This window comes from Odontesthes bonariensis, chromosome 1 (assembly GCF_027942865.1).
Source record: "Odontesthes bonariensis isolate fOdoBon6 chromosome 1, fOdoBon6.hap1, whole genome shotgun sequence".
In the NCBI taxonomy this organism is placed as follows: Eukaryota; Metazoa; Chordata; class Actinopteri; order Atheriniformes; family Atherinopsidae; genus Odontesthes; species Odontesthes bonariensis.
In genome coordinates, this window is record NC_134506.1 from 46,518,064 (window position 1) to 46,537,127 (window position 19,064).

The following is a 19,064-nucleotide window of genomic DNA, read 5'->3' on the forward strand; positions in this document are numbered from 1 at the left end:
CGCCGTCGGAGGTCTGGACGCCCGCCAGACCAGTCTCCTGCCGCCACGCCTTCGGAAGTCTGGGCGCCCGCCAGACCAGTCTCCTGCCGCCACGCACAGAAACATCCTCTCCCAAAAAGACCAGGAGAAACTCATCCATGCATTCATCTCCAGCAGACTCCATCACTGTAAAGGCTCTTTTAACTGGACTTCCCACAAAGAGCATTAAACATCTGCAGCTCATCCAGAACGCTGCTGCTGGAGTTTTAACCCGGACTCAGAGATCTGAACACATCACAGCAGCTTTAAAATCTTTACTCTGGCTTCCAGTCAGTCACAGAATAGATTTTAAAAGCCTGCTGATGGTTTACAATCTGTGATCTGTTCAGAGAATATAAAGCCAGCAGAGCTCTGAGATCCAAGGACTCAGGTCAGCTGGTCCAGTCCAGAGTCCAGACTAAACATGGAGAAGCAGCATTTAGCTGTTATGCTGCAAACAAGTGGAACAAACTGCCAGTGGAGATTAAACTTTCACCAAATGGAGACATTTTTAAATCCAGGTTAAAGACATTTCTGTTCTCATGTGTCTATGCATGAAATCTGCACGATATCTTTGAACTTATCTGGACTGTTGCCTGATTTTAAATTCATTTAAATTATTTTATTTGTTTCTCTTTATATTCTTTTATGTATTTTTAATGCTTCTTCCACTCCCTGCTGCAATGCTTTTATTTTATGTGAAGCACTTTGAACTGTTTGTACATGAAATGTGTTATACAAATAAATTTGATTTGATTTGATTGTTAGTGATTCCTGACCTGTTTGTTGCCCCAACCTGCCCGCCTTGTTAACCATTTTTCCCATGTCCCTCGTCTTCAAGTTAAGCATTTATTTAAGTATTTATTCCATGCCATGAAAGTCTTTTGTTTGTTTTTCCAAGTTAAGTTTTTTTTAATCCGGCTCAGCTGCGCTTTCTGTTGGTACTTTTTTTTTGGTGAAATAAATCCAGTTCTCCTACCTTCCTTTCACCCTCAACCCCAAAACCTGACACAGCTTTCAATTTACTTTGGGTATGCTTTTTTTAGGAGTTGCAGGCAAAAATTGCCCGTCTGTTAAGGGGTTAAGCAGGCCTACGTTTCAGGGTGCCTTGACTTAAAAAGGTTGAGAAACACTGCTAAAACAAGATTATGGATTCTAAACAAATATGAATGATATTTATTTATACCTAGTGATGAAGTGATTTTAACATCTATAAATATGATACATTTCATTATACAACTGGTTATGTGAAAGATTAGGACATTTTATAATTTTAAAAAACTATGTCTGTTCTCTGCATATCAAATAGATTGCATGCTTATATCTGTATGCTATCTGTAAGCAGAGCTACAAAGCATCCCCACTTCAATGTTGTAATGCCTTTTCTGTTGCTATGAGTAAATAAATTAAACAACAAAAAAAATGTGCATGTGCAATATTTGCTGAGGTATCAAGCAATGCAATCGCGGGTGGGGGGGGGGGTGTCCATGGTAGTGGTTGTTCCTGGGGCCCCAAATTTGGTGCTACGCCCCTGTGGGAACTTTTCAGTTTGTGAGAGCAGCCACATCCTATTACTGAGGTGTGAGCTTCATTTCGCACAGATGCCGTTCACCACAACAACCCCTATTGTTCTTCGTCTTCTTCTTCTTCTTACTCAGGGGTCGCCACAGAGAGTCGATCTCACGTCATCGTTTTGGCACATGTTTTACGCCGGATACCCTTCCTGACTCAACCCTCACCATTTATTCGGCCCTGGAAACACACTGGTTCGGGCTCCCCAGTGGCTGGACGCTCACACTCACACCGAGGGACAGTTTTAGAGCACCTGCTCACTTGCTTTCATCAAATCTGACCTCAGACTACCTATTTCAGCGACTGAAAGGCATCCTGAGGCAAGTAAGTTCGATGTTTATACATATTTCCACGTATTTTCACTGTCTCTTGTTGAAAAATGGCACATTTAATTAGTTCTTCTTCTGTAAAAGTCTCAATGTGAGACCATACATAGACATATATAGATATAAATGTTTACATATACATGTATGTGTGTGCAGAGAGAACTTTCTTCATCTGGCTCTTTTTCCTTTTCATTTTTTTTATATATACATGATGTAAAGTCACCAAAAGAACAATAATAACTTGCTGCCGTGTGCACAACCTGTGATCCATAAGAACCTCTGAAAAGGACGAACATATGGAGCCGATTAATGTGGTGTGGTGGATGGACATCACTGTCTGCTTTCCTCTGACGATAGCGCTCATCTGTTGGTTGTGCTATGAGGTACGTAAACATTCACACTCTTAACTAGCAGCCTTTTCTTTCAGTGTGAATTTTTCAAGAAAATGTTAAATGATGACACAGAAGCATCCTCCAGCAGTCTAACCTGCTGGAGACAAACGCAGAGATCAGTCTGCTTTAGACACTATTCCTTTGATTCTGGCAAAGTTTTTTAGATGCTGATGTTACTGATTTAATGTGGCTGTTAAAGTTCAGGTCTGAGTCCAATATTACCCGCGACATTTCGAACCGGATTATGAGGTTTTAGAGAGAGAGTCTCAGGGTGACTGATGACACTTTCTCTTTGTCTCTGTGGGCCACAGACAGAGTTTAGCTGCAGGAAATAGTTTTGCATCCACACACTGATCTGTTCCATGCAGCGACACAATGCATCTACAGGCCCGTGTTCTCCTGCCGTCAGTGGGCATGTTAGCCTAAACATTTTAAAGGGACAGTTCGCCTCTTCTGACATGAAGCTGTGTAACATCCCATATCAGCAGCATCATTTCTGAACATCTTCTTACCCCCTGCTGCGGAATAATACATTTGCATCACAAAATGGTTCTCCACAAAAAAGTCAGACCAAACAATCTCTTGGCCCTATTTTCTCTCCCTTCGTATCACTGCCTGCTGCCGACAGCCGCGCCTGTTACAGTGTTTGCTGCTCGGTCTGCACAGCAGGCAGTGATACGAAGGGAGAGAAAATAGGGCCAAGAGATTGTGAGGTCTGACTTTTTCCTGGAGAACCATTCTGTGATGCAAATGTATTACTCTGTTGAACGCATATTGTTCTGAGAAGCAAAACGCTTTATTTTTTAAACCCCAGCCAACTAGCCGGACTACCTTCATCAACACCAAAACGAGGCTGGAACTCTGCTCACAGGACGCAGCAGGGGGTAAGAAGATGTTCAGAAATGATGTTGCTGATACGGGATGTTACACAGCTTCATGTCAGAAGAGGCAAACTGTCCCTTTAAAATAAAATGAGATGCAAATTTAACTGAAAAGTTTGGAAGAAAGTATATATATATCTATATATATATAAACACTTTACACACATACAGTCACTGAAGTAAATTCACATAAGCTACAAAATGTACAACTAAATAATGCAAAAGTCTAAAAAGAAACTGATTCCAAAGAAGCTCTTTATGACTCATTACACAATGCAGCTGCTGTCTGAGTAACACTGAAACAAGACGAATGTTAAAGGATAAGACCGGTTTTTTGACATTGGGCCCTTGATTTCACATTATAACATGATGTTCTACTCACCCCTGCTTGTTGTTGGTAATTTGGAGCTGTTCCGAAGATATTCGAGAGGCGTCTGGCTGCTCTCTTGAGATATTCGGCCATGAAACGGTTTCCTATGGGCAACGTTATACAGGCACAAACTATGCTGTTTATAATTTATTAATTACTGTACACTAGCACTGATAACGTGGAGGTGCGTCGCTTACTTAAAAAAATCCGGGTTACTGTAATTTTGATTTTTTTGTCGTAAAGTGGGTGTTACTGACGTCCTCGTCGTGCTACTACCACAGACAGCCCACAGACCTGCTGCCTCTTTATTCATTCGGCTAATATTCAAAATTAGTAACCCGGATTTTTTTAAGTAAGCGACGCACCTCCACGTTATCAGTGCTAATGTACAGTAATTAATAAATTATAAACAGCATAGTTTGTGCCTGTATAAACTTGCCCATAGGAAACCGTTTCATGGCCGAATATCTCAAGAGAGCAGCCAGACGCCTCGCGAATATCTTCGGAACAGCTCCAAATGACCAACAACAAGCAGGGGTGAGTAGAACATCATGTTATAATGTGAAATCAAGGGCCCAATGTCAAAAAAACGGTCTTATCCTTTAACTAGAAAATTTCTGAAGAAATTTAGAAGGGGCCTGCCAAAGTGTACGTATCGCTCAACCAATCACGGCTGTTGTTTAATGTGCTTCATTGTTCATTATGAAAAGCAGAACAATGAGACCTCCAGAAGCTCTTCGTCATCATCAGCTCGTCTTCATCACATTCACCAGCAGCTCTGTGTCTCTGTAGGGTTGCATTGAGCTGTCTGCTTCAGCCATTTGGATTGTAGGAAATTTTCTCTTCACAACCTGTAGTTTCAAACAGCCCAAAAACAGCTGGCCCACTGACTAATTGTGCTGTTGAAACTTCAAAGGACTGGCTGGGCCACTAATAGCCTTGTTTCTATGGTAACATCTAACTGACAGTTAAGCTGCCCCAGCTGCTGCTACACTAATTATATGAGACTCAGGCTTCTCAGAGCCAAAAAACCTCTACGAACAGATGCTTTCCATTCGGAAACCGTAAGAGCTAAGGAAAAAATTCTCGCAGAATGAGCGAGGGACGCCTTTGGACTTCAATATTCCCGCGTTTCAGATCTGTAGCACATTCACAGTGAAAGCACGGATGAGAGAAAGAAGGGCTGCAGGAGCTGCTGAGATTCTGAGAATTGGATGAATTAAAATGGGGATTTGAGGTCTTTGAGCCCCGACATCACTTTGCTCTGAGGGGCTCTGAGAGCAAACGGTCAGCCCTAGATGAAATATGAAAACATTTTATGAATCCCAACATGCGTGCCTATATTATGACGGTACATAATGGCATTGGAGCGATATTTGTAGGAGTCAGGGCGATTCGAAAATGAATCTGAGGTCAGAACTCTTGCTCTTCCCACACTCTAATGAAATGGCAGTTGTGCTCTAAAAATTCAAATTTTTCAGATTTTGGCCAAAACTTTGGGTCGCTTGGAGGCATGCTGTGGGAAATCCGTAGCAGGTATCGACATGGCGTCTTCACTTCTGAACACAGCACGGACGTATCTACAAACTGACATTTGAATGGCGTTTCTAGGTTAAGGCATGATGACACAGTAACTGCTCAAAATTTTGGGTTTTTATGATTTTTCCAGGTCATCCCCCTGTTTATTCCTAGGGGGGCTTTGGGGGGCTGTTTTTTGCTTATTACGTCGCCATGGTAACTCCAATCTTCAATAAAAGTAATAGCCCGCGAAAACTCATCGAGCCGGTCGTTTTGATATATATATTGTTGGGATGTTAATTAATGTGGACGGAAGAATAAATATAGCCTATAAATAAATCTATAAATAAAGAGACATGTTTTCAATGTTAAATCCCATAGACTTTTGCCAACGGAATAGTAATAGGTGCCTTGCCATGCATTTGCATCTCCTATGCAATGCTACGGCAGGCCCCAATTACAGTCAGCGGTCCCCTCATCCCACAGCTGATGGACACATGACTGAGTGTAGGAAAACAGCATTTTAATAACTGTTTTATGGTTTCCTGCAGGCACGAAGACCTCCTGTTCCAGTCTACTACATGAACCTCCTGATCTCCAATCTGATATGGTTCTGTAGTTTTATTGTTTTGGTGACAAAAGACCACACCTCAAGTACCTCAGGAACTCATGCTCTCGGCTGCTTTTGCACCAGTCTTGTATCCAGTCTTGGCTTCAGGATGTGCATTGCCGTGGAAAGGTGCCGATACAACTTTCAGCACGTCTTTAATCATCATCATCCGGGAAAAACTATCCCGCGCAGTGATACTGACGGTGTCTGTTTTCTGTCTGTCTTGTGTTGCAGGTTTTCTGTCGTCGCCTGCCCACAGCTGCACTGCATCAGGCAAATGAAAGGCTCACTGCTGCTCTGTGCCGCAGTCTGGGCTGTTTGCATAGTCGTTGTCCCTCTTCTGGTAACTTTCGGCGAGTTTTTAATTCTCTGTATTTTGGGCCTTCTCCCTGCCCCCGTCTTCATCATCTCTGTGGCTGGAACCCTGAAACTACTGTTCCAAACTCCACCTGCTGCCACCTCGGTGCCCGCTGAGGAAAAACGAAGAATTGTGGCAACGTTAGTTCTGTTGCTGCTTGGCTACACTCTGATGATCCTTCCCACACTCATTATGCAATTTTTAATTGTGTCATTTGACACCAATCTCTTTAAGACCATTACCACACTTTACTCCTTGCTTCTGCTCAGTCCTTTTGTGGACTTGTTTCTGTACGTCTTTATGCTCAAAGAACTCGGTAACAAGCTGCTGGTGCGTCTGTGCTGCTGCACGATGGAGCACACGGTGGCCGATGATGGCAGAGGAGTGACAGTGTGAGACACACACAGATTGCCAGAAGAAATTATGTAAACTGAAAAGAGGGATATAAATAAAACTTCTTCCTTTCCTATTTGAATTCTTTATCATCATAATAGCAATATAAAATACAAAATAACAGATTTGTTCTTAAACCGTGCGTATGAGTGATTTAAGAGAATTTGCTTTTCGTATTTTACGTTTTCTTTCAGGTACAAACAGAATTGTAGGAGTTTCCTAAAATAGTCCGCTGTTATTCCAATCAAGTTTTCTTGACTAATGGAATGTACATTTAATTACTTTGAAGCAAAAATAAATAAATATATACATTATACCCCATAATTATGCTGACATTATTCTGTTTGACTTAAATTGTGAACTAAATGAAGGTTAATTTTATTCTGTATATAACAAGGTCAATGGGAAGTGTAACCAGCGGCTGACTTGCTACTTTTGCATGCCTTAGCGCGTCTCTTGGAAGAGAGCGTGTGTTCCGAGACCGTGTAGATATCCTGCGGAGACAGACGAATGGCTGACATCGCGATTAAGATTCCCAAGGACTGTGCTGCTGCAAATATGCAGCTTGCTGGAGCCACAACTCCAGAGAGAAACACGCCGATCAAACCCAGTTCCACCACACGCCCAGGTCCTCACCACCCTTGGATTTTTGGCCACTGAACCTTTCAGAGGGAGATTAGAGACAGATCGGGGGTGACTCAGACCTCTGTGAGTCGTGCGCTCCCGCGCACTCATCAGTTTATCACCCATGGTACATCAGATTCCCATACATCGCTAGCCTAGGAATTCCCATGCTGCTTTGCGCGCAATTTCATTCACACTGTAAAGGCAGCCTGGAAACCACCGCCCTTATTTTTGCCTGAGTTAGGGAACCAATCACAGAACGGGGGGGGCAGCAAGACGATGACGACGTCTATGCGCGACACCGAAGCTTGTAGAGTGTTAATCCAACATGGCAGCGGACACAACGTTACCGTTCGATGCAGCCTTAGAAAGTGTTTTAAGTAGCTTAGAACGCAAGTTTACTTTTAAAAAAGAGCAACGTTCTTCTTCTTCCTCGTCGAATTTCTGTCGCTCTACATACGTCATCTGGTATAAGTGATACAATTGGCTATGAATCGCGCGCAAAGCAGCATGGGAAGAACCAGACGCCATTTGATAGGCATTCGAAGCGCCCAATAAACGGCTCTAGGCATTCGTAAACCACGCCTCAAATACGAGAAAATGCACACCTAGTTCCCAGACCACCATCTCATCCAGATGTGGACGCCTCAGCCAGGTTAATACACCGCTGTCCAACAAGTACAAATTAAGAGGGACTTTCATGCCTTGGCTGGACTGCCAGTCATAATCAGAGCAATAGACTGCACACATATACGCATCAAAGCACCCGTGCTGTCGTGGAGCGCACTGAGCTGAAGGCCAGGTGGGGGTGTCTCCATACAGCGGGGGGGCAAACTGCTCTGTAGCCCAGAGAAGGCATGCCAGATTTGCGCAATATTGCCATGAACGAGGGTCTCCCACTACCTGAACCAGCCCAGGCAGACCAGAAGGTGCCAGAAGACCCCCCTCATGGACCCCCCATCAAAGAGCCATCATGATGAGGCAACACCTGATTGCACGGCTTCAGTTGCAGTCATCGAGCGCCTGGCGACCGAGCAGTGAAACTGCAAGGACCCTATTGTATCTGGACTGTTTCTTCTTATTATTATTCTTTGCAAAAGGTGCTCGAAAACTCATGAAATTTTGCGAGCGCCACCTGCCAGTCGACGACATGCAAGAATCTAAACTTTATATTTTTGGGAGTCGCTCATTGACTCTCTATGCATAAAAATGGTCCCCGCAATAGGATTAGTTTCGCGTGGGACGACAAAATTCGGTACACTCATTCATCATGCCCAGACACACAAAAAAGTCTCATGCCGCCATGGTCCCACGTACACAGGAAGGCGGCCATTTTGGATGGAAAGTGCGTTTTCGTGCCATTTTTGACCGATTCCACGCCTTGCTTAAGATCGAACTCGTCCTACAGATTTAATGCTACAGACTTCAAACTTGGCCAGGTTACTCTTAAGACATGGGGGGAAAAATCATGGAGAAACTTTTTCAAAACTTAAAGGGCGTGGGCGTGGCGACGCCTCAAAGTTGGATGACTCGCCATCACTCGCCACAAAAGATGAAGTCGCCTATAACTCCCACATACATTATCCAATCTGTCCCAAACTTCATACGGTGAATGCTGGACCCAGCCTGAACGCGTATATATTATCATAGTGACATCCACCTATAGTGCCACCTGCTGGCGGTTGGAAACGTCTTTTTTTTTCCACTCCTCGCATTTGATCGAACTCCTCCTACATATTTAATACAAAAACCTTCAAACTTGGCCAGGTTGCTCTTAAGACATGGGGGGAAAAATTCATGGAGAAACTTTTTCAAACCTCAAAGGGCGTGGCCGTGGCGACGATTCAAATTTCTGACTCTTAAGACAAGGGGGGAAAGAATCATGGCGAAACCTTTCCAAACTCTGAACGGTGTGGGCGTGGCCAGGCGGTGAAAATCGTGTGATGGCGTTTGTGGTTTGAAAGCCTTATCATCATCGCAAAGTCATGAAACTTGGCACACACGCCCACCCTGACGACCTCGTACGTATGTAAAGGGTATCGTGTGTGGGCGGAGCAAAATGGCTCAGTGGCGCCCCCTAGAAATTTTCAAAAACCCCTTCGCATTGGGGTTATTATGTACTCGTACATACGCAGAGGGTATCATGCGTGTGGGCAGAGCAGCGCGACTACGGCGTTCAGCGCATGCCCCAACGTACGCACATCCCAATGTACGCACATCTCGGTCCCACATATAACTGCTTGCAGCTTTCGAGTTGTTATTGCTGTCTGTGTGTCTGTTCGATAATTCATTGTGAAAAATCAATAAAACTGGTGAAACTAAAAAAAAACTTTATCCAAAAGGAATGTTAATGGCTGTGTTCGAAACCGCCTACTGCATTCTACATACTACATACAACATACTGCATACTACATACTACATACAACATACAACATACTGCATACTACATACTACATACAACATACTGCATTCTACATACTACATACTACATACTACATACAACATACTGCATACTACATACTACATACAACATACTGCATTCTACATACTACATACTACATACTACATACAACATACTGCATACTACATACTACATACAACATACAACATACTACATACAACATACTGCATACTACATACTACATACAACATACTGCATACTACATACTACATACTGCATACTACATACTACATACAACATACTGCATACTACATACTACATACTACATACTGCATACTGCATGCTACATACTACATACTGCATACTGCATACTACATACTACATACAACATACTGCATACTACATACTACATACTGCATACTGCATGCTACATACTACATACAACATACTGCATACTACATACTACATACTGCATGCTACATACTACATACTGCATACTGCATACTACATACTACATACTGCATACTACATACTACATACAACATACTGCATACTACATACTGCATACTACATACTACATACAACATACAACATACTACATACTACATACTGCATACTGCATACTACATACTACATACAACATACTGCATACTACATACTACATACTGCTTACTGCATGCTACATACTACATACTGCATACTGCATACTACATACTACATACTACATACTGCATACTACATACTACATACTGCATACTGCATGCTACATACTACATACAACATACTGCATACTACATACTACATACTGCATACTGCATGCTACATACTACATACTGCATACTGCATGCTACATACTGCATACTGCATACTGCATGCTACATACTACATACTGCATACTGCATACTACATACAGCATACTGCATACTACATACTACATACTGCATACTGCATACTACATACTGCATACTACATACTACATACAACATACTGCATACTACATACTACATACAACATACTGCATACTGCATACTACATACTGCATACTACATACTGCATACTACATACTACATACTGCATACTACATACTGCATACTGCATACTACATACTGCATACTACATACTGCATACTACATACTGCATACTACATACTACATACTGCATACTACATACTACATACAACATACTGCATACTGCATACTGCATACTACATACTGCATACTACATGCTACATACTACATACTGCATACTACATACTGCATACTACATACTATATACTGCATGCTACATACTACATACTGCATACTACATACTGCATACTACATACTACAAACTGCATACTACATACTCCATACTGCATACTACAAACTGCATACTACATACTACATGCTACATACTACATACTACATACTGCATACTGCATACTACATACAACATACTGCATACTACATACTACATACAACATACTGCATACTACATACTGCATACTACATACTACATACAACATACTACATACTACATACAACATACTGCATACTACATACTACATACAACATACTGCATACTACATACTGCATACTGCATACTACATACTACATACAACATACTGCATACTACATACTACATACTACATACTGCATACTGCATGCTACATACTACATACTGCATACTGCATACTACATACTACACACAACATACTGCATACTACATACTACATACTGCATACTGCATGCTACATACTACATACAACATACTGCATACTACATACTACATACTGCATACTGCATGCTACATACTACATACTGCATACTGCATACTACATACTACATACTGCATACTACATACTACATACAACATACTGCATACTGCATACTACATACTACATACAACATACTGCATACTACATACTGCATACTACATACTACATACAACATACAACATACTGCATACTACATACTGCATACTGCATACTACATGCTACATACAACATACTGCATACCGCATACTGCATACTACATACTACATGCTACATGCTACATACTACATACTGCATACTACATACTGCATACTACATGCTACATACTACATACTGCATACTACATACTACATACTACATACTGCATGCTACATACTACATACTACATACTGCATACTACATACTGCATACTACATATAGCATACTACATACTACATACTACATGCTACATACTACATACTGCATACTACATACTACATACTACATTCTGCTGCTACATACTACATACTGCATGCTACATACTACATACTGCATACTACTTTGAGAAACTTAGCAACAAATATGGTTTACCTAAATCCCATTTTTTTAGATATTTGCAAACCAGAAACTTTATTCAGTCTCACTTTTCAGGCTCAGTTTCCCTACCAGAGTGTACACTGTTGGAAACCATCCTATTCTTGAACCCGACTCGTAAAGGGATGGTTTCGTGGCTTTAAAATAAAATGTTGCCCATGAAAGAGACCTCCTCACCTAAACTTAAAACTTCATGGGAAGAAGACCTGAATATGACTTTACTGGATATAGAGACATGGGCCTCTATACTTAAACTGGTGAATACTAGCCTAGCGTCACCAGACCCGTACAGCAAAAAGCTGTACAGGGGTCTAGTGCAGCTGGATAGCAGTGTGGGCGGGATAAACGGTTGTCTGTTAAGTTGCCTCTGCACTCAACGCCACGCAATAGGATGGCGCAACAACCAATCAGAGCGATGAAGAAGGATTACGTAGTCAGCACGACGGAAAGTACATGGTGGAGTGTAGTCTAATGTCAGAGAGGAAAGAATATTATTTTTCTTTTCGACTTTGCCCATGTTTTCAATACCGGCACTCCAATCTGTTAATGTAGAAACTGTACGCGAATAATGTGGAAGAACGGAACTAAACGACAGTTGGCGTTTTTGCAAAAAGAATATGAGGATTTCTGGCGTCCTTGTAAATTCAGCTCATATCTTCGAAAGACAGAAAGGTGGGCAAAACTCCGTAAACTTCCTTTTTTTTCAAGAAAAACTTAAGTGCAGTTATCTGTTCGTCTCGCAAAGAAAAATGTACATTTAAATCTTCTAGAGTCGCTGCCAAAGCCAAATCAAAAGACTGTTCGCTGGGCGCAGCCACTGTTTACCTCTCTGGAACTACACACTGAAACGTCGCACCTCTGTCGTCACTAGGTAGCCCGGCCTCCGATCCCGCTACTCCCCATTTGATTGGCCCGATTAAGTTTAGATTTTCAGCCTCGCAAAACGACCACAAGTGACTAGACTAGCCCGGGAGCAAATTCAATTTGCGGTCGCTAAGGGCATCTAGCTTTCTAGGCTAGGTGAATACAACATCTCTGTGTGGGCGCCATTGTCTCATTCAGTTTGAAATAGTACATAGAGCCCATTTCTCCAAGAGCAAACTATCTCGTTTCTATCCAGAAATCACCCCATACTGCGATAAATGCCAAACTGCCGTAGCCACATTGGTTCATATGTACTGGTCCTGCCCCGCTCTGGGTCAGTTCTGGACAGATGTTTTACATACGATGTTGGCCGGAGTCGCAGTAACACCTGGCCCTCTCTTGGCTCTTTTTGGCTTCAGTGATGAGGGGTTTCCTTTACCAGCCTCTAAAAGACAGGCTCTGGCATTCTGCTCATTGTTAGCGAGGCGTACAGTTCTGACCAGGTGGAGGGGTGCTGCTCCTCCAACTCACAAGCAGTAGGTGTGTGACCTTATGTCGTGTTTGAAATTGGAAAGAATTAGATGCTCTCTTCAACACTCAACTGGTATATTTGAAAAAAACATGGGGGCCCTTTCTTAACCCCTTAACGCCTATTGTCGCATATATGCTAAAAACCGTTTGACTCAATCAACCAGCTGAGATAGCATCTTTATTCCCCCAATGCCGGTTAGTCCATATTCACTACGGACCCAGGAACCTTTATATAATAAATATGTAAAAAAAAAAAAAGGGTGAATAAAAAAACATTGTTAGGAGTAGGAATAAGAACAACTACAACAGCCCTGCCATAGATTACCAGGCAGTTACCACAAGCTAAACAGGGTTACACATCGTGAAAAGTGTGCCTTGTATTACTCTTTAGATTAGCCAGACTAGCCACAGACTAGCTTATGACAGTAGGCTACACACTGATTTAGAAAAGTGAGTGACAATACAGACAGACCCTACGTGAAGGAGATGAGATGAAATATTAAAAAAAATAGTGCCACGGCGGACACAATGATTAGTGGAAATCCTTCGGCCCCTACCTTGTCTTGTTCGTAGCGTCTGTGCAACACATCTTGTTAATGTCCATATTTGTGCAGTTGCTCTCCCATTGTGAACGTATTTCTTGGCGATTGCAGAGATAAAACTTCGTCATATACTTTTTTCAAGCATTTTTACATCGTACGAAGCCATAATGCAACAGAGATGATAACTTATTTATATTTACTTAAACAATAACTCTTTTCAATTCGTCCCTCTTTTTCTCCTCTCCCCCTTCTGTCGTTTAATACCTCCTCCTGGTCCTCGATTCATTTTTTAAAATTGTTGTAAGTAATCCATCCACGACATCTACCGTCCCCGTTTATCTCTTACTTTGACCAACAAGCTACAGAATGTTGAATCTTCTACGTTCTAGTTTTGTTTGGCGGGAGCCGGTAAATGAAATTCCCACAAGGCAGTGCTTTACTCCAGTTGTCTCAAACACATACAAAATATAGATACATTTCTTTTATTTTAAACATTTTTACATCGTACGAAGATATAGTAATGTAAATGAACCATAATAAAACACATCATTAAGGTCCCACCGTCAGTGTGTAATGTATAGCGAGTTCAGTGATATAAATAGCGAAAAGGTGCCATTGAAACGTCAGTAAGAAGGAACTTTTAGGATGACGAGGGAGTGTGATGACGGGCCGCGGCCCTTCGGGCATGTGCCCAAATGCCAGACCGCTCAGTCCGTGCCTGGGGATGGGAACGTAGTGCGTGGACCTACTGGGCAGTGACCTGGGTGGGCTGAATGGGATTACTTTGTAGGGATTCATTTTCTGTATATCATGTTATGTCTGTGCCAGATGAACACTTTGTATTCACAAACTGTATGCATAAAAGGAAAAAAAACTTTAAAAAAAGACAGTGATTAAAAAAAAGATCACCTGTACTCTATGGGACTGTCTTGAGACTTTTTCTTCTCTTTTTTGTTCATAGTTGCCATTGCAATTTAGTCTTTTGATTTATTGTAATTCATTTCTTGATTCATTGCTTGATTATTGATTTTTGTGATGTTGTTTTTATTCTTTGTTTTTTTTCTCTCTCATTAATCCATTTGTTGTTTTATCCTGATAAGATACATTTAATTTTGTTTATCTATCTTAATGGTGAGCTTCTGGATAAGCCCCCCCAGGGTTTCTAACCTCTCCAGCACTGATTCATTGCAGCTTATCATTTATTATCTATTGTATATTTATTTATTTTATTCCATTTCTTTCTTTTATGTGATATACTCTTGTTTGTAATGTTTTATTAAAGTGCAAACAAACAATAAACAACTCTTTAAATACGCATTTGAATCCCCTAAACTCCGTATGTTCTTGTTGTGATTTTAGGTGCATCGCTTACTCTCGTACTCCAACCCATAAAGCAAACCGTTAATTCATTCAGTTAAACTTCAGTTCAGTTTTATTTATAAAGCACCAAAAGGGCACGTCCAAGAAACGTCTCCAATTCAAGCCAATTAGAGTCCATTCATTCTCTGACGGTGTAATCTGAGCCCGGCTCTGTCCTTCAGTTCCTCTGTAATCCTGTTAGCTTTAATCCTCCCCCAGCGCGCAGATCCCTGCAGGACTTCTTCAGCGCAGATCCGTGGGATGCTGCTGGACCCCGACTGAACGACTCAGGTAGGACGGGACCCCCCGACCCCCCTACACCCCTACAGCCTCAGAATCAGCCCCACGGTTTCCTGCTCGTTGCCGTGGGAACGCTGAAGTAGATCGGAGTAGTTCCTGGTGTACAGAGTAGGTTGGTGAGTTGGTGAAGGCATGGACAGCAGCCGGTAAACTGGGTTGATTCGTTAGAATATGTTGGTGAGATGGACCACGTCTGAGACCGATAACCGTACTTTGATCCTGCCGACCCGTAGGGGTGGGACGATGTGCTTTGTATCACAATTCTCGATAAATGCGATTCGATATAACCAGTAATTGCAATTTTCTTCCTCCTTAAAAAAACAAACAAGTTGAATCATACACTTCTAGAATGAATGTCATTCCCAGAAACGATGCACATCGGTCTGTGTCAGTCAGTCCAGCAGCCGACATTTATTTCAACTCAGACAAAAAGAGGCATGTTTTTAAAGTTTACGGTTACAAAATGAATTGAAATGTCCACACAGCACAAATGTGGGCTAGTTTTAACATAACCTAATGTGATGAATGGATGAAGTTTTTCTGGACACGGATATGACGAAATATAATCGATTCAGGGGAGAAAAATCCATTTTTGACCCCTTAACGCCTGAATTTATATAGCTGTATATAAAAAATATGTTTTGTGTGTGTTTTAGCCTTTAAGTAGATGGTAAATAATGCTGAGATTATTAATTTCACTTTTGCACAAAAAATAAATAGAAATTTTGCAATGTTGCTTATTTGCAACAACAGGCATAATGGTCGATACTAAGATAACAACAACACAGTAATATAACAGTGAAAAAACAATGTTTTTTTATTCACCCTTTTTTTTTTTTTAACATATTTATTTATATAAAGGTTCCTAGGTCCGTAGTGAATATGGACTAACCGGCATTGGGGGAATAAAGATGCTCTCAGCTGGTTGATTGAGTCAAACGGTTTGTAGCATATATGCGACAATAGGCGTTAAGGGTTAAAGTCATCCCATAAAAAAATCGCGATATGTACATGAATAGATTTTGTTCGCCCACCCCCGCCGACCCGGCTCGTCTGTCTGATGTCAGAGAGTTTGGGTTGCCATGGTGATTTAACCCACGCATGGATCCGTGAAACTCTGCACTAACAGACACTTTGAGACACTTTCTGTCGAACCTGCCTCACAAAGCGGTTTACTGTGTCAAAGCCTCATGGAGCTTCTCTACACCCCCTCCTAAAGAGATGCTCCGTCTCATCTCAGGCCGAATCCTACAAATATTAACATGCTTTCACATTCATTACGAATCTTATTACATTACATTAGGGTCATTCTGCAGACGCTTTTATCCAAAACGACTCACAATAAGTGTTCCACATCGGGAGGCGAAAGAACTTCAGGTGCATTTCCATCCAAAACCAAACAGCTAAGAACAGAACTAGTGCTAGAGCAAGTGCGGTGAGTCAGGTACCGAGAGAAATGGGAAGACAATTTAGAAAACAAATAAGTGCGTATTATTTTTTTAAGGGTCATTTTATCAGGTACGATGTGTTAAAACGAAGTTGTTCCAGTTATGGCTAAAGATCTGAAGACTTTGTTCTCAGATCCTTCCAGTCCTACGCAGTATCTTTGCTGGTCGGGACAAAGTGAGCCTTGATTTGTTGCCATTTATTGTTTCTCTATTTTATTGGTAAATTTATTTTTCTATTTTTAGTACTTTATCTTTAACCTATATCTATTTCCTCCTCACTCTACCCTATTCTATAGCAGAGACACTATAGTACGTCAAGATACCGTATAAAATGTAACGAGCCTGAAACGTGTAAATAATAGTTAATCCACTTACTCGCACGTCCGTGCGCAGTCAGTGAAAGGCCGGCCTTTCTCCCGATGGCGTGGGCATTGCGAAAACGTAACTCCATCTTCTCAAACTCGGACGTCTTCATTGAGGCCAGGCTCCTTCCAGCGGCACTACGACACGTTTTGGCGTCCTCAGGGTCTCCTGATGACTTCGGGCACTCTCATGATCCTTTACCGCCTCTACTTTGAAATTATTAGTTCCTACCACGAAATTATTCGCTTTGTGTTTTTCTTTAGCGTACATTTGGCAATCCTGACAGAACATTACGTTGTTTTCGTGAAATTTAACTGTAAGTGGCTAACTGGTCGTGAGTGCCCCCCCCCTGAGTAACATGTTCTATTGTACTCTATTCTAGTATTCTTTTATTATTCAAACATAGTGATTAGGAAACATCTGATGACCCTTCAGTGGTAAAAACAGTCCTGATGCATCTGTAAACCTGTAAAACTGTGGGACCACTGCAGATGGAGCTGGAGGTTTTGGACTCATAGTAAACTGAAATCTAAGCTGCTGACCAGCTGCGGTCCGGCACCAGGTCCAGGTCCAGGTCCAGGTCCAGGTCCAGGTACCAGGTCCAGGTACCAGGTCCAGGTACCAGGTCCAGGTCCAGGTCCAGGTCCAGGTACAAGGTACCAGGTACCAGGTCCAGGTACCAGGTACCAGGTCCAGGTACCAGGCACCAGGTCCAGGTCCAGGTCCAGGTCCAGGTCCAGGCACCAGGTACCAGGTCCAGGTACCAGGCACCAGGTCCAGGTCCAGGTCCAGGTCCAGGCACCAGGTCCAGGTCCAGGTCCAGGTCCAGGCACCAGGTCCAGGTCCAGGTCCAGGTCCAGGTACCAGGTCCAGGTACCAGGCACCAGGTCCAGGTCCAGGTCCAGGTCCAGGTCCAGGCACCAGGTCCAGGTCCAGGTACCAGGCACCAGGTACCAGGTCCAGGTACCAGGTCCAGGCACCAGGTCCAGGTCCAGGTCCAGGCACCAGGTACCAGGTCCAGGTACCAGGTCCAGGCACCAGGCACCAGGCACCAGGTACCAGGTCCAGGTACCAGGTCCAGGCACCAGGTCCAGGTCCAGGTACCAGGCACTAGGCACCAGGTCCAGGTACCAGACACCAGGTCCAGGCACCAGGTCCAGGCACCAGGTCCAGGTCCAGGTACCAGGCACTAGGCACCAGGTCCAGGTACCAGGTCCAGGTCCAGGTCCAGGCACCAGGTCCAGGTCCAGGTCCAGGCACCAGGTCCAGGTCCAGGTACCAGGCACCAGGTACCAGGTCCAGGTACCAGGCACCAGGTCCAGGTCCAGGTCCAGGCACCAGGTCCAGGTCCAGGTCCAGGCACCAGGTCCAGGTCCAGGTACCAGGCACTAGGCACCAGGTCCAGGTACCAGGCACCAGGTCCAGGCACCAGGTCCAGGTCCAGGTCCAGGCACCAGGTCCAGGCACCAGGTCCAGGTCCAGGTACCAGGTACCAGGTACCAGGTCCAGGTACCAGGTCCAGGTACAAGGTACCAGGTACCAGGTCCAGGTACCAGGTCCAGGTACCAGGTACCAGGTCCAGGTCCAGGTACCAGGTCCAGGTCCAGGTACCAGGTCCAGGTCCAGGTACCAGGTCCAGGTACCAGGTCCAGGTCCAGGTCCAGGTCCAGGTACCAGGTCCAGGTACCAGGTCCAGGCACTGGGTCCAGGTCCAGGTCCAGGTCCAGGCACCAGGTCCAGGTACCAGGTCCAGGCACCAGGTCCAGGCAGCAGGTCCAGGCACCAGGTACCAGGTCCAGGTCCAGGTCCAGGTCCAGGTCCAGGTCCAGGTACCAGGTCCAGGTACCAGGTTCAGGTCCAGGTACCAT

The 19,064-nt window shown here is 43.3% G+C and overlaps 1 long non-coding RNA gene across 2 annotated transcripts; it reads left to right on the forward strand.

Annotated features, from left to right (window-relative positions):
• Window positions 1–1,629: 1,629 nt before the first annotated feature.
• LOC142382626 (uncharacterized) lies at window positions 1,630–7,198 on the forward strand. 2 transcript variants are annotated; one of them, XR_012769941.1, is made up of 4 exons: window positions 1,630–1,914; window positions 2,136–2,299; window positions 5,629–5,816; window positions 5,922–7,198. It is a non-coding gene; the product is annotated as an uncharacterized LOC142382626 (long non-coding RNA). The 2 variants fall into 2 exon arrangements; XR_012769940.1 differs by having other exon boundaries at window positions 2,191–2,299; window positions 5,922–7,197.
• Window positions 7,199–19,064: the final 11,866 nt, after the last annotated feature.